This window comes from Bidens hawaiensis, unplaced genomic scaffold, assembly GCF_021521415.1.
Source record: "Bidens hawaiensis isolate Kalapana, Puna unplaced genomic scaffold, B.hawaiensis_p1.1 tig00044863_1, whole genome shotgun sequence".
Lineage (NCBI taxonomy): Eukaryota > Viridiplantae > Streptophyta > Magnoliopsida > Asterales > Asteraceae > Bidens > Bidens hawaiensis.
The window spans coordinates 110994-117589 of NW_027497985.1; positions in this window are offsets into that span (position 1 = coordinate 110994).

Genomic DNA, 6596 nt, shown 5'->3' on the forward strand with positions numbered 1-6596 from the left:
TTCAAGAGTGTTTCCCAAACTTCTTGTTTTCAACGTTGTGAACAAAGAAGCACAGACTTTGATAGTACTGTATTGATGAAAAATGTGTTCAGGTAAAGCCATGGTAAGAGTTGAGTATGCTTTTGTTTCACTTTCAAAATCCTTAAGTTCTTGAGTCTCATATTCTTTAAATGGTTTCGGAGTCCATCCCGCATTGTTATTACCAATCAATGGTGCTGAATATACATCGTCGAGAAACCGGACACTACTAGGATGCACGGATCCCAAGTGAGCACGGAACCTCGGTTCCCAACGAGCAAAATCTGACAGTTTTAACAACTTGGGACATTTGTTATGACTTCCGATCTCATTGTCCATGGTTAGCATTTGTTGCAGCAATATGTTCTGAGACGCTAACGCATAGTAAGACGCGTTCTGTGCAGCCATAATGAACCAACTGTTTAAGCATCAAGGATTAAAGTTGTCAAAGTTTCAAAGTTATTTGTTTACTGTTCACACAAATGGACACAGTAACGAATGAGAAAGAAATTAAACGAATTACTTTAATGAATGAGTTATTAGTTGAATTACTTTAACAAATGAGATATGAGATATTCGTTAAGGATGGTTTACTTTAACGAATGAGTCCTAGCGAGCAAGACTAGCGAGCAAGACTTAGATATTCGTTAAAGATGGTTTACTTTAACGAATGAGTCCTTAGCGAATATGACACGAATGTGGCTTAACGAAAAAGGTTTAGCGAATAGGATTCAGTGAATAAGGTTTTAACGAATGAGATTGAGATTTAACGAATGAACGAATAGGCGGTTTATCCTTTAACGAATCAGTCTTCAACCTAACGAATGAGTCTTCATCTTAACGAATGAATCTTCAACAGTTCAAACTTTCAATTTCAAACTTCAAACTCGTCTAAATCACACCGAAAAAACCTAAAACTTAGATCAAACTAAACTTAAACCAATTCCGAACCTCACTACCCTAGTCCGAAATCACAAACTCATAACAAACAGGTTCAATTTCTCGATCAACTCAGTCTCTGTTTCCCGAAGTAACTATTACCTTAAAAACTCAATCAATTCATCAATGAAATGCATCAATTGAATACGCTTATATCACCAAAAATGAATTGTATCGTAGATCAGATCCCTGATGCTCTGATACCAGTTGAAAGAGCTTGGGGAAGGATCTAGATATTATGATTACAACGACACATGTTGAACAGTATACGATTAAGTTCTTGTGATACGTTAGAATGTGAATGTATGAGTTGAGAGGAAGATCTGACAGAGTAACGAGAGAATGTCAGCAATAAAACAAAAAACTCTTACATTAATGATAATTTACAGGGTATTTATAGGGGATGACCACATTCGTTGACCTAACACTTAACAAATGTGTCATTCGTTATAGATACTTTAACGAATAAACATACTTATTCGTTATACTTTAAATGATAGCGAATGGCCCTCATTCGTTATCTCATTCGTTAAACTTGGTTAACGAATGAGCTTACAATTAGACGAATGTGTTACATTCGTTACGGGGTAACGAATGTAACTTACATTAGAGCGAATGGCCCTTTTAGCCATATATACATTAAGACCCCTATACTTTAGACTAATTACATTAATGCCCTGATAAAGACCGAGATGTAAAAAACATGTATCAACAAGGATCTACACTCAGCATAGGAAGTTCTTGAGTATTAGAAGAAACGTCTTCTTCATCATTGTCAACAGCAGAAGTTCCTCCCCCAGAATTATCTGAATCAATTATAGAGACCAGATTGAATGGCTTGAACAATTTGTCGTAGTCAAACAACCAGTTAGGTCCCACACGAGCATCTGTCTCATTTTCTTCCAACCAGCGCACATCATATGATTCTACAATCTGTTTCGATGCCTTGTTGTATACTCTGTAGGCAGTTCGACCAGCATAACCAACGAAATAACAATCATCTGCCTTGGCTTCGAACTTAGGAGTCGACTCAAGATTCAACAAGGTGTATGGACACCCGAAAGCTCGAAAGTGCGCGATTGTGGGCTTGTGACCATAAAACAATTTCATAGGGAGTCTTCATCTAAGATTTGTTAATCAACACCCGATTTTGAACGTAACAGGCGGTGTTGATTGCTTCAGCCCAGAAGAATAATGGTAGATTTGAATCACATAACATCGTTCTTGCAGCTTCAATCAAAGTGCGGTTTCTTCTTTCAGCAACACCATTCTGCTGCGGGGTACGAGTTGAGTTGTACTGACGAAAAATTCCCTTTTCGGCACAAAAATAATTCAGTGTAGAGTTCTTGAACTCCGTGTCATTGTCACAATGAATTCCCTTGAGCTTCAAGTTCAATTGATTTTCCATAAGCACCACGAACTTCTTGATCAAGTCAGTTGTTTCACCCTTATTTGATAGAAAAAACACCCAAGTGAAACGGGAGTAGTCGTCGGTGATGAACAGACAGTGATTACTTCGAGATAGACTCAAGACATGAACTGGACCAAACAGGTCCATTTGAAGTAACTGAAAGACACTGGAAATCGTATTAATCATCTTTGGTTTGTGTGATTTTCTATGATGCTTGCCCAATGCACAGGCCACACACTTCTCAATCGTCACAAAATCTTTAACAGGCAAGTCTTGTACAATGTCGTTCTTGGCAAGTCGATTCAGGTTTTTGACGTTGGCATGACCAAGACGACGATGCCACAACATGGCATTACGTTCCAACACTTTGGAGAACAAGCACGTAATTTCGTTAGGAACATTCTTGTTCATGTCAATCAGGTAGGCATTATCTTTTCTCTGAGATCTGACCACGACCCACTCCTCTGGTATAACAATACCGGGTTTCAGAATCAAACATTCTTTGTTGGTGAAATGCGTAGAAAAACCCTTATCACAGATCTGTGACACGCTGAGCAGACTGTGCTTTAGTTCTGGAACAAAGTTAACATTTTCAAACTTGAAAACTCCATTACTCACGGTACCCTTCTGAGTAATCTTCCCCTTTTCTCCTCCTACAAAGGAAACATATCCGCCGTTAAATATTTGAATGTCACTCAGCTGAGATATATCCCCCGTTATGTGCCTGGAACAGCCACTATCAACAAACCATGGTCTGATAATATTCTTCCATAGCTTTTCCTGCACAATATGCGAGATTAGTTAGTTTTGGGTACCCAGTCCATAGTGGTTCTGGGTAAGCCTGACTTGGATAACCATGTTACAGGCTTCCATGTCATATCATCATTGTTATCAAAAATGGAGTTAGACGATGATAAGGACTTGGATACCGTGGACTTGGGGCAACCACTTGTATTTTGGCTTTAAGACTTTGTGATTTATACAGGTGGTTGTATTGGTCTTTGGTCTGCGGATAGAAGACACGTTTGACTTTACCCTCGTTAATTTTCTCGGTTCAGACACCCATTTTGGTCATAGTGGGCTTAGACTTGGTCTGATGAGAGCTTGACCTACCAGCCTTGTTTTTCTTCCAGTCATCATAAGAGGGCTTTGCCTTGTAATACCTCATGTTATTTGAGTTAAAGCGTGTGAAGGTATTCCGAGGCATAGTCCTTTGATGACGTCTGTAGTATGGAACATACGGAAGTCTAGAGCAATTTCTTGCAATGTGACCGGGAATTCCACGGTTGAAACATGTTTGTCTTTTGACATAAAAATCATTGTGGCCAATTCCCGGTCTTGCTCTGTTGTGTGAACCTGTTCCTCTATATTTGATCTTATTATTAGAAACTTCACATTTAACATCACAAGAACCCTTTTCTTTCACAAACTTAGGTGATAAATGCTGATTTAGTTTTTTAAGTTCACCAGTTTTATTAAGAGACAGATCACTGCCTTCTGAAATTCTAGAAAAATTAACCAAACGATTGTTTTTGCTCTTAAAAACAGAGCCCACACATACGTCAGTAGCATTGCTATTTAAAACATATAAAATAGGCAAGTTTAAAGAAACAGCAGAGTCAATGGGTGATTCATCATCTTCATCAGTCTAGTCCTCAATTATTACTTCATCTTCACACGAGCTAGACACGTTAGAATCGTTCACCCCTGAGACTGATTCAGTTGCCGAGTCTGTATCAACCTTACCTTTACCAGTTGCCACCATACTGCATACTTTTCTCTTTTTCTTCCTCTTCTTTGGTAAGAGGAAGACTAGTGTAGTTATTATTATATGGGGGTGGTACCATGTTATAACCTAGACCTACACTTTTATTCTCTTTCCACTTCAGTTGATTTTCTATCATGGACTCCACAGCAGCACTAGAGACATCAAATTTTCTAAATTTGAATTCAGAATTATTGAATTTATTTGTCAGTTTGACTATCTCCAATATCGATGTTTCTAACTCGGCAGTTAGTTCAGCTATTTTATTTTTATCATCTAGATGGTGACATCACTTTATGCTGAAGTCAGATTGCAGTTTTGGAAAGTCTTGTTTTTGTGCCTCTATTTTGTCATTTAATGCTTTTGCAAGTTTCTTGAGTGTTGAGTTTCATATTTAACATTTTCCATCTCTCTCATTAGGTTACTGTTGTGTATTTTATATAGTTCTACTTTATCAATGCATGATTGAGAACAAAGTACAATACTTATCTCAGTTTGTTTGGTAGAGGCGAAGACCATTAAAGCATGCTGAAGATTCCTGACCTTCTCCTCAGCCTCATTCTCCTCTTCATCAGCATCTATCTCAGCAAAATTGGCAACTTCATTACTTAAACTCAGTGCTGCCATTTGGTCCTCCTAAGAGAAGTTCTGAACCACCAAACCCCGCTCACTCGTACTCGAACTGGCCACATTCTCTTCTCTTCCATCATTGACCGTGTCACACCCCGACTAGCACAATGCGGAAGCGTAAAACGGGAATGTAAAAGACACCTCTGATATCAACACATTGTTTATAAAGAAACATTACAAACTAATTTACAATATATTACATTTCTTTGTTCTATCGTTGTTTTCCAGTCTAGGTGATACAAACAAAACTAGTTCGTTAACTAAACGTTCTTACTACTAACGTCTTTGCTTCTATTCACATAGCATCAACCACACACTTCAGGCAAGTGACAGATCACCCAATCATTCCGATTTAGGTACACCTGAAAAGCAGTTTAAAACGGATCAACTACTAGAGTTGGTGAGTTTCACGAGTTTCAAGAAAACAGTAATGAGTGTTCACAAGTCAACACTTGTAATCATGAAATAAGTATGTATGTAAATGATGTATGTGATGTAATTATACTAAGCTACAGTGAAGCCTGGACTGTTCGTGCTGCGTGCCTCCATTTCCCACGCTCAATCAACCACTGTGGCCCCTTTCCGCCCACAACATGCCCCGGTAGCTATGTCTAACACTACATAGCCTGTTTGTATAAATATGGTCATGTGCAAACGGCGCTATGTGACACGGCAACCAGGCCGATTCCGTTTGGGTTTGTCAAACCAATAGTACTATTCACAAGCCACCGGCTCGAAGTTAATCACTGTGATCGTAGGGACTTTCGTGTGTTAGCACTTAGATAATTCACATCAGTACACGTTTCAGGTATGTATATGCAATCAAACATGCTTTTCACCCCAAAAGTTCGTAAAACAGTTTAAAAGTGGGGTCATGAAACTCACGGTTTAGTAGATAATCAGAACTGTATCGGCTCGTGGTTTGTTCGGTCCGCTATCAGTAGTTCCTATAATCAATATTATAATAATATTAATATTTTAATATTATTATAATCTCAATACTAAACTGGGCTGTATAACTAATCTGGGTGTAGCTGGAATGCCCAGAAAGTGGCAATAGGCTTAGGTTGTGATGTTGTTCAATGTCTAATACTTAAAACCGAACTTGGCTCAGACTCCCGATTTCCCAGCTGGGCCAAGTTGCTCGTTTACGCGTTCAGAAAACACTTATGGGAAAAATAAGCTTGAGTAAATGTATTGGCTAATAAAATGATTAAATTATAAAGAAGGATCACATACTGGGGTCCCGGATTAGCCACGGGGCCCGTTTCTGTTTATACAGTTTGATTTAAGAAGAAACGCCCACAATCCATCTGGATTGTCCAGGTTTCTCATAGAAAAGTTCGTTTTTACTTAATTAATTCAAAAATATAATTTTTGATCACTCTTGGTGTCTTGATTTTCCCGCAGGTTCACCAGTCGCGAACTTGCCGGTTGTTGTAAAAACAGAATTTGTTTAATATTCAGATTAGCATAATTAATTAACCGTTAATCATTAATTTATGAAAATATAACCACTTGTCAATTAAAATATGTAGATTTTTATAAAAATATTTCTGGAATTTATTTACTGATTTATTAATTTATAAAAATTCATTTTATCAGCTATATTTTGCCTGAAAATCGTCCGTTTACCCCAAACAATTTCCAAAAATTCACCAATAATTCATGAATACTCAAATCATGTCCCAAAACAACTTGTATTAGTTCCAAAATGTAAAAAGTTCGTGCAATATTCTTTTCGGCCCAAATTCGGCTGTAAAAATTCACACGAACGCAAATAAACAAAACACCTTTAAACTTCTCCAAATGATCCCAAAATTCATATGTGAA